Genomic DNA, 10,582 nt, shown 5'->3' with positions numbered 1-10,582 from the left:
ATGAAAGTGAGCAAGATTTTTATGCTCAGACATTTCCCTCAAGACTTGTGTTCTGTGATTTGCAGCTCACTCTGAGCATCTGATCCTCAGTGACTACGTTTAGTTTCTGCTAAAAGTTTGGCTGGCGAGATTTAAATGGGCACCTGTTAGAGGAAAACCCGTGTCAAAGATAGTCAATCGGTAACTGCTGGAATAAATGTGTACTTGTGCTTGTGTGCATGTGCAAAGAGAAATGAGAGGAGAGTAACACTGAAAATGAGAAGGTGAAAGTTTGTTACATGCATCAACATGATAAGCATACATCTTGTCTCCTTAGTGCTTTCCTGCTAGTTCCCTTTTCCAGGCTAGCGTTCATCCACAATGCATGCAATCTCTGACTTGTTTGTCATCAAAACCTAAATTTAAGTCTCATTCTACTGTCTTTAATGTGTGCTGCATATTTACAAATCTACTCATAATTATGCTCCACATTTCTTACAGAAAGGTTAGCTATAAAAGTAGTAGCTGATCTTCTCATGCTAATCAAACTCTCTAGACTAACATGCGTTATAATTATGATGCTGGATGAAATGCTGAAAATTAGTCCCTACTCCACAGATTCCTTACAGACTGCAGAGTCAAGAAGCAGCAAAGACTACAAGGGAATACAGACCTATCTGCTCAAAACCACCTGAACTTTTGCCTCTTCAACTCAGCGGCCCTGTCTCTCAATATTGAATAAAGGTGGTTACCAATTTGAAATGCATTCTGCCAATTTAATCTTTACTTAAAGAGCTAAGAAAAAATCCATTAAATTTCTTCTCTAATGTGTCTTTGTGATACCGATAATCAACCATAAAAGCAGCTGAAACATTCCCCAGCTTTCCTATACTATATGATATTATGGCAAACTATGTATAAGGCATCTCCCTTCACATTGCTCAAGTATATGCATGCATATATAGTACTAAGACTCTGGTAGGCATTTTATTGATCAGAGACAGTAGCGTCTCCCCCTAAAGATTACGGTTAACGCCTCCATCCTGCAAACATTTCTGTGCCCAAGTAACTCCACGTCAGTCACTCCTCCTGCTGCTGTGGGAGAACTTTCACAGCCAAGATAAGGAGATTCCTATACACCACTTGTTTGGAGAGGCAGGACTTCATTTTAGACATGCCAAACTGAGTGACAAACAAATGATGATAATGAGAATTATTAAGACTACACTTACTGTCAAGAGCTGGGGTTTAGTCAGTTATGTGCCCATTACAGTTACTTTTTCCAGGCAATGTGACTTTTTAAAATAATGTGCTGGTCAGACTTACAGACATAATAAAAACCTCTGTCTAACAGAATAAAGATTTGAGGTAAAATTCACCTTGGCTCACACAACCAATATAAGCTTATAGCACTGCTTTAGTTTTACTTAAAACACATTTTGAGGGGATAAGTAAAGCCTGAATGATACACAGGCCCTGGGCCATTCTTACAAAAATATGAAATTTTATCGGTATAAAAGTACATAGATGAGTCTTGACTATTAATAGATAGATTCTTGCAACTCCAAATAATGTGAAATTTCTCATATTAAAAATACATTAGTGAATCAATTAATGTAAAGGTTATGTTGATGGGACCAAAAGTATGTTTGATTTATGAAATACGCCTGCTGGTGGTTTGTAGAAATTTCACAGGGCTCTTGGAATAGTTTCCAAAGAAGCCTTGTGTAATCTACAATATTTTATGATTTATATACTGCACATACACCAGAGAAGGCATTTCTAGCAGCTGTCAGTGCATTTAGTCCTCCCAAAAAGCTCTTCTTTTTGATGCTTGGCTGAGGTTCTCTCTGGAATCACGTACAGCTACACACTGCCTTAGCGAGGCCTAGGGTATCAGCTTCCGAGCGAAGCTGGAAAACACGTGCTGATTCTGAGGGAATCAGGTGCTCACTCTTCAGAAACATTCCCATCGCCTAGATTTTGATCATCCTGCTTGCTTTCCCTTTCCTTCCTCTGTACAGAGCAAGCAGAGCCCACTGCGTTTCTGCTACCAATATGTATAATTACTGAGGGCTCTACTACTGAAAGCATATATTGCTAACTCCTAAATTAACATAGCCTCTTCCATATAGAAAATTGCATACAGTATGAATACTAATAACTGAAATTTGTATATTAGGGAATCTATTCATTTTCCTTGTTCTTTGAAAACATGAATACAACTAATGATCCTCTATTTTTAATTTCCTATTTTTTGCTTTTGTGCTTCCTAATTACTGATTGAAGGGGTTTTTCTTCGAAAAACCTTTCCCTTTTAGAGGCGTATTTCTCTTTTTTCTCTCATTCAAAAATGTTTTGGAGATGCTCAAAGAATGTCCTGAGATGTGAACTGAAAAATCAATACTTGGATAGGTTAAATAACATAAATTAAAAGAAATTTAAGCAAGGACGCAAATGTAATTAGCCATGTTTTATTGTACATTAAGAAACTGATTGAAATTATTGTACATTAAGCAACTGATTGAAATAAATCTGTTGTGACATTAAGACAATTTGTACATCACTCTAATGAGATGTTTGACATTGGATAAACAACTAAGTCTTGATTTTCAGGTTTCTAAAAACAAAGCTAACATAAAATTAAACACAATCTATTAATTTTGAAAAAGGCTGTCTTAAAAAAACAGTTACTTCTTGGATGACTTGATGGCTTCTGGGATTAGAAATAAAACACACACAAAATTCCCATCACTGAGTTGTTTGTGACCCAGATATGGTGTCCTCCTGACACTTCCACCAGGTTGTTTCCCAATCATGCCATTTCTTCTCTCAGAATATTTCTAAAAATAAATGCTCTCGTGTGTCCAAATCATTAGAGGAACTGTCCAGACATGCATTCTTTTCCACTTCTCTCTCATCCTTTATTTAAACTTTCTCTTTGGGTCTCTCTAACATGTATTAATTCTACAACATCTCCAGAAATGCTGTTCCTGAAACCATCTTTCTCCATCCTTCTTAATTTACTTGGGAGAATTAGAGCTTCAAGGTGGAGGCAGTTTCACAGAGGCTACAATGGCAGCAGAAATAACATTTACACCGTAGCTTAATCAGCATTAATCCTTACCCAAGCACAGTGGTTCTCATTTCAAGAGAGGACACTCAGGTCAACATGACACTGCAAGGCATATGAGAAATTTGCAGTATTTTGTTCTGTGGGAAGTTGCTTCACCTATTACAGAATTGCAAATATGGATAAGATCAATGATTGTTATTGTCTCTGTATTTGCAGAGAGAAGGAAAATATGGGGAAATGTCTTGTACTGTGTTACGCAGTAGCTCTTTTTACACCATGCTAACCCACTATAACTGAGGATCTAAGTGGTGCAGTATATCAGAGCCTGAGATTCCTGAATAACTCACACGTTGTGCCTCATTTTGAATATCTCTGTTCCGCTCTTCTGATTTTACGCCTCTGCATTGATCAAATGTATTCACGCACCTTCCTGTAACAACTACCCTAATTTACATTTGTCTCTTATGGCACAGCACTGTTCTGTTCCCCCAATAATCCTAGTCTAAGCTGTTTATATGCCTTCCAGCTACTTCAGCATTTCTATACTTCTCCTGATGTTGCCTCACATGTTTGCAATGGACTTCTTCAACTGGCAGTAGCTTCATGAAGCTGTTTACTTGTCCTTCTTCAAACCCCTAATTCTAGAGTGACCCCTTTTTCTGAAAATTAAAAGTTATCCAGTTAGGGATGCATGGCCTGAACAGCAGCTATACCCACTCCATGAACTTCCTTCTCACAGAGCTGACAAGTTTACAGGCAGGCAGGTTTAGGAAGCCTGCATCGCTGCTGATAGTGCAGCAATTCTCAGAGTTTTCAATCAAATCACTTCTAGGAGTGCAAAGTCATGATTACAAAGTTGTATGCAAAAGAATTGAATATTCCTATGGAAGACTTAATAGGGCTGATCTCACTTGTGCTGAAGCTAATGGCAAATTCCCATTCTTTACACCCTGAACTGGATTAGCCCAAATTTATTACCATTTTTGTTTAAATGTTGTCTTTTACTCCTTCCATTTTGTCATCCAAATTAAGAATGTAGCCCTTACTCAAATGCATTATTTATAATCCGTTTATCAAAAGGTACAGCATGCCTACACACGGTCTTCAGGAGACAGCTCAATGCTCACTCTTCCAATGCTTCACACTAAATGGGAACAAATCCTTACCCATAGATACTGTGCTCCAGGTAGTCCCTATGGGGTGCACCATGCCACGTAGGAAAGATATACAAACTATGATAGGAAATAGTTCACTTCCAAACAGCTCGCAATGCAGGCATCTGCAAAAGATTGTGGAAATATTGCTGCCCAATTCATGGAAAGTTTATAGGTCCAGCTGGGAACTTGGTTTTTTTATTTCAAATTCTGCACCTGAGAAAAAAAAATTAGAACAGTGCCTGTATCAGAAGTCGCATCCTTACTTGTAGTACCACTAAAGGTAGACAAAATATATTTAGGAAAAAAAAAGAGGTGTAAACGAGACAAACTACAGAAACGCACAACTTTCCATACTATATGGAAAAAAGTTTTCCTTCATGACAGAATGAAATCACTCTCTTGGAACCAGGTTTTGACTTCATCTTTACACGTACGAAGCAGCACTATCATCTCACACCATAAAACAGTAGCTCAGCCATCTCTTCTGTGCAGAAGTCAGAGTGTTGTAATGACTCCTGAGCACAAACAGAAATAAAACCATCAAGGTACAGTTAATAATAATTTTCCAGTGGTTATTTATGGGCCTGATCAGTATTTCACACGCATGCCAAACAGCAACTACTCATGCTTGCAATCCCACAGGGCACAATGGAATTGCTTATAGCAGAACAAATCAGAAAGTGTTGCTTCTGTGTGCAAGGTAATGGTTAACAAAATGGGAGTTCATAAAAAAAAACACCCAAACCTCAGAAAAGCTATTTCCAGATTATGGGATGACAGATTTATACTTCAGCAGATGAACACTACTCAGTAAGAAAACAGAGCAACATAAAATCTGTTTTGAAATAAGTATAAAAACAGTCATTGAGAATGTGATGCTTTCCAATCATAGAATGAACGGTATTAGCCAGACAACACACAAAAACCCTGAACGGGTGAACTATGGAAGAAACCACTGGTAAACAGACCATCACCTGCCTTCACGCAGTTCAGCTGCTTTCCGTATCTTTTAAAGCAATGTGTACTTTTTTGGTGACCCACCCACTCACACCCCCTCCCCAAACCTCTGGAAAAGAAAATATCCCAGGCTACCAGATATGAAAAAAGCTTTCTATTTTTCCTCTTTGAACGTATTGCTGCAATGACAGGAAGGAGGATTCTCCTCCTCTCCCTAGAGAGAGAGCTTAGGGTTTTGCTTCTCAGCAATGCCTCTTCCACAAACATGTCAAGCCCTTAGAACCATGACTCCTCTGAGCCCACCTAAGTGCAGCTGGAGTATGAGAAGTACATGACTGTGGCTGGTCTGCAGGGGTGCTGCTCCATGGCTCCAGACCTAGTGCAGCTAATGAAAACCTCCCCCAACTTTGCTGTTCCTGCCAGAGAAAGCTGTGAACAGTGAAGCAATTGTGGCATTATGACAGTTCATAAAAGCAGCTCCCACTGATTCGCCTTGCTGTCTCCGCAAAAGCAAAGGGTGAAACCTACAGTGAAAGTTTAAATCTTGCAGGGATGACAACTTACATCAGTATTCCTTGAGTGTCTCATCTTTTATTGTAAGTTTCCCCCTGCCCCATGCCATGCCACCCCACCCCAATATATCCTAAGGAGGACAAATTTCTTTGATGGTACTATCTAGAGGCACCCTTTTAAACAGCTGCTGGAAAAAGTGGCAGGAGGTTCCTTTTTCTTGGAAATTGGTGCATGCCCAGCCTAGCGCCTCCTTCTCAGCGCTAAGCTCCCTTCTCCTCTCCCTCCCTCCCTCCCTCCCTCCCTCCCTCCTCAGCATGGCCCGAGCTACGTGGAAGCAGGCAGAAAGGCAGTCGGCTGGGTTTGCATGCAGGTTTCTATGAGAAAGGCAAGCTGTAAAATCTGACTGTAGTCTGTAAGAGAAAGCGGTAAGTGGAAGAAAAACACTTGAGAAACGGTTCAATAGGAACTAACTTTCCATTCAGAAGTAAGCCAGACGACCTAAAAGCCGGTATCAAAGTTCCTTTTATTTGATGGCAGAAGCGTTCTTCGCGCAGAGAGACGAAAGCAAGCTATTCTTAGCCGGGTGATGGTACCTTGTTAGCAAGTTTGTTTGCCTCCTGACTCCATCTGCTGGGAAGACACCTTACTACCTGCTGTCCGCATTGCCACGTTTGGCAGGAGTGCAGAGGTGAATCACCGTGCATTCGCTCACTCTCCCAGCCTTACTGTGGCTCTCTGGCTGTTTAAATATTGGGCAGCTTGGAGTAGTCACAGCAGAGAAGTCGTCTTCCCCTGCAATACTTTATGCACAATCACTTGACGCTCTCCTGCAACACGGGGAGTGTTGGCTCGGTTGCCCCTGGACGCCTGTGTAGCAGCGGGCTGCTCTTCTGAGGAGAGCAGAGGCACTCAAAACAGGGTCTTCTCGGCCTCTCCTTTTGTCTAAAGCGTTTACATAACTTCTGGAGCAGAAACGGGAATTTAGGTGACTTTGCCGTCCGGTGAATGCTGCGGCCAGCCTTTGCTGGTCCTCCCCGGCCCGGTGGACGGCAGGTAAATGGTTCACGCAAGCTGGAAGAGCAGCGGAGGAGACGGGGCAGACGGGAGGGCGCGGTGCTGCATCCCCGGGGCGAGCAGGACCCCCCGGCAGCGCGGGCTCCACTGCCGCCCCCACGGCCAGGGCAGCGACCCTCGCGCCCAGGTGCCCGAGCAGCGGGGTCTCGCCCTCCGCGCCCCCTATTCCCCCGGCTTTCCTCTTCCGAAAGGTGCCCGCATTGGGACCGAAACGCCGGCTCGGGACAGAGGAACTTGTCCGAGCGGAGGAGGAGGGTGGCGGGGGCTCCGGCCGGGCCCCCGGGGGCGCAAGACCCGCGCTCCTACGAGGAGCTAGCGCTGAGGGGAGCGGGGCGCCCTGAGGCGACGCACCCTCAGGGCGGGCAGGGCCCGGCCGCAGGCCTGGCCGGCGGCGGCCCGGCGACCCCCGGCCCCGCACGGGAAGGGCAGCCGGGAGAAAAGGCTTTCGGCCGCGGGCAGCCGCGCTGCCGCACCCGCCTCCTCCGCGGGGCCGAGCGGTAGGACGCGCCCCTGACCCACGGCGCGGGCGTCGCCTCCCCTCCACGCAGCGTGTGTCGCCGTACCCCCACCCCGGGCAGTGCGGCGGGAGCGGCGCGCGGCCCCCCTCGCCTCGCCTCGCCGCCCCCGCCCCGCCCGCCAGCGCAGTGCCGGCTCCTGCGCGGCCGCCCCGCCGGCAGCAGGCGGCCGGGAGCCGCGGGGAGGCGGGCGCGGGGGAGGTGCCGCCGCCGGTCGCTCTCTGTCCGCCCCGCACCGACGTCGGCGCGAAGCCCCGCCGGCGCCCGGGGGGGAGCAGGGGGTGGGCGCGTCGCGGGCGAGACGGGCGAGAGGAGGCAGATGCTTCCCGAGGCAAAGCCCCGGCGGAGGGGCTCGGCCCTGGCCAGTGCCTGCCCCTGCGCCGGCTGAAGTGCTCGGCCCTCCCGCCTGCTCCGGCACGCGAGGACCCACTGGGCGGGTGTGAGGGAGCGGACGGCGCCATGCGCCCCTCCGGGGAGTGAAGGGCCGTCCGGGCTGTGCCGGTGCGGGTGCCGAACCGCCGCGGAGGTGGCCCGAGGTGACGGGAGGCCGGGAGAGGTGCCGCGCCAGCGCCGGGAGCGCTGCCACCGTAAGTCCCGGCAACTTCGCCGCCTGCCCTTCCACCCGCCGCCCCCGGGAGAGCGGCCGCGGGGCCGGCGGGGAGGGCGAGCCGCGGGGGGTCCAGCGAGCGGCGGGGAGTGGGCTACCCGGGGGCAGATCCTGGCTGGCATTGCAGGGGGGAAAAAAGGGAAAAAAAAGAGGGAGGGGGTTGTAGGGGCGCTGACCCGCAGCAGCGGCGTGTGCGGTGCCACCCCGGCGTTGGCGGTCCGGGCGCGGGAGCGACCGCAGCCTCCGCAGGGCTCCGCGGCAGCGGCCCGCCCGACGCGGGGGCTCCGCGGCTGCCGCGGGGGTGACGGGGAACGGTGAATCCCGGAGTTTCCGCTGCGGCTTTTGCGCTGGCCAGCAGGTCGCTGCCGATACGGTATGGATTATAGAGAATAGCCGTTCTCAATACTGGAAGTACAGGGCGTTTAAATGACACCTGAGTCACTAGTCCGTGCTTCTCATTCATGTCAGGTATTAGTTCCATGTTATTTTTCATCTGCTGGACCGACATCTGTACTTTTTTTGTCGTTTGACACCTCAAATGTAAAAACAACATTAGTAGGTTTCAGAATATTGCCATTGATGACAGTAGATTGATGTATGATACTGTTTACTGGATGTGTCCAAGTACAATAAAAATGCCTGCCAATTTTGTCTTTAAATCGCTATATCGATTTCATTCTTGCAGGCTTTTCAAGAAAGTTAAGGTACTTGACAATTTGCAAAGAAAAGAGAAAAACTTCTGTTTTATTTTAGTTACCGAATGTCAATTGTAACTGAAATGATGAACGAAAAAATCATTCATAAACAGAGTAAATAGAAAGATGTGTATCCCAAGACCTTTTGCAGTCAATATTGTGAATATCTAACAGATGCCTTCCTGCCACGCTTTTAAGTACACTGGCTACTGCTTGAACTTCTTAAGGGTAATATAGCATGTGATACTCTTCCCAGGACTGTGCACTTTCCCTGCTACAATAGAGTTAAGTGGTCTGGCTAAAGGGAGTTTAGAATGAATTAATCAAGCCATCACATTAAAATGCCTTTGTCTTTTTGTAGGCACTGAATGAAATAAAGCTCTTGTTTCTCCTCCTTTTCCCCTCCAGTCTTTGTAGGATGGTACTCAGGTGGGGAACCCCTGTGTTTGGTCGGTGGAAGGGTCCCTACACTGCTCTAGGGCTGAGTGTATCAGGGCTGAACAGGGTAACGTTTCTCTGCTGCCAACAGCTCAAACTGCAGGTGGTGTCAAGCTGAAGAGGAAATTTAATTCACCACTCAGATTCCTAAGCATAATTGTCAAGTAGGTAAATTAAATACAGAAGAGCTAATATTTCCTTTTAATTTCTTCAGGCATCTGACAACGTTTACCAGTAGGTAACCTTTGCTATGTTATCTCTCTGGTGTTTACTATAGCTGTTATATGCTGGCTGACATGAAATTATTCTGAATTGTGTTTCATTGTGTTTCAGTACCTATCGACATGTAGTAAAGTATGCTAACTTTATAAATCTTGAGTAAATGTTCGCCCTGTTAAGATCAATGGCAAAATCCCAATTAACCTTTCCAAAGAATGGGCTTCACCGTAGGTCTTCATTATCATTTATAGTGAGTGCCAGCCAACTTTGGTTAGAAATTCGAGTGGTGATGTTTAAATTTGGCTAGTGATGGCACTTCTAACAACTCTCCATAGCACTGCTTTAGAATCATGGATAAGAGCCACACAAGTCTTAATTTTAAAAAAAATCCTATATATAATAAACTGTGTTGTGCTTTCAAGCGGAGTAGGTGGTTCAGGTTTGTCTTATACTCTGATTTTTATGGGCAGTTTAATCAGAATGGATCATAAACAAGTTAGATTGCAGTTTGCGTATGTACCATATTTTAACAGAGGTATTCAGACAGTATGGGGGGGAATATTATCAGATTATGTTGCTTATGTCAAAGAAGTTTACAAATAAACTGCTAAATATTTGACATACTATAAAAATGTCAGCAAACAACCGAGCTATGTTACAGTTTAGTTCTCTGCTGCTTATAAGCTTTAATGGGAGATGAAGGAACAGAAGCATCTTTTCTATAAACCTTGTTGAAATATTACCGAATAATATATTCACAAGGATTAGCCTAATAAACTGACTGAATCCAGTTTAGCAAACTTTTTTTCTTCATGTCTACAGCAGAACGGATTTGAAAACCATCTGAAAAAGCTGAGAATTTTCATTAAAGATTAAAACAACGCTCTACAGAGTGTTTGCTGAATTTTTCTTCCAACTGTCTTCCAGATCGAAGTAGAATGGAACAATGTTTAAAAGCTAGCCAGTTAGTATTATATTTTAATTTTAAATGGGTATTTATGGACCTGTAGGAAGCTAAATGGGCACCTGCAAGTCCTATTATATAATAATATTGGCATGACCAACACAGCTGCCAATAATTTCCACTAATTTTGTATAAGTGAAAATGGAAGAAGAAAGAGCATATCATGATTTAGAGTTCCTGAAAATCGTTAGATAGAAAAAAGACTCTTCTGTATTTATTTTAAAAATTATGCATGCAAATACAATTTTTGGGAAAATGAGCAACTAAATAATTGAGCTACACTTGACTGAAAGTTGTGCTAGCAGGTACCATGAAATTCAGTTCTGAAAATGCCCATCGGTTCTACATATTAGTAAGCTGGTAAAGCTCAGTTTTGTTTTATTTCTGG

The sequence above is a fragment of the Gavia stellata genome, chromosome 6, assembly GCF_030936135.1.
Source record: "Gavia stellata isolate bGavSte3 chromosome 6, bGavSte3.hap2, whole genome shotgun sequence".
Taxonomy (NCBI): domain Eukaryota; kingdom Metazoa; phylum Chordata; class Aves; order Gaviiformes; family Gaviidae; genus Gavia; species Gavia stellata.
The sequence above is the reverse complement of the archived record's forward strand: the minus strand, read 5'-3'. Positions refer to the sequence as shown.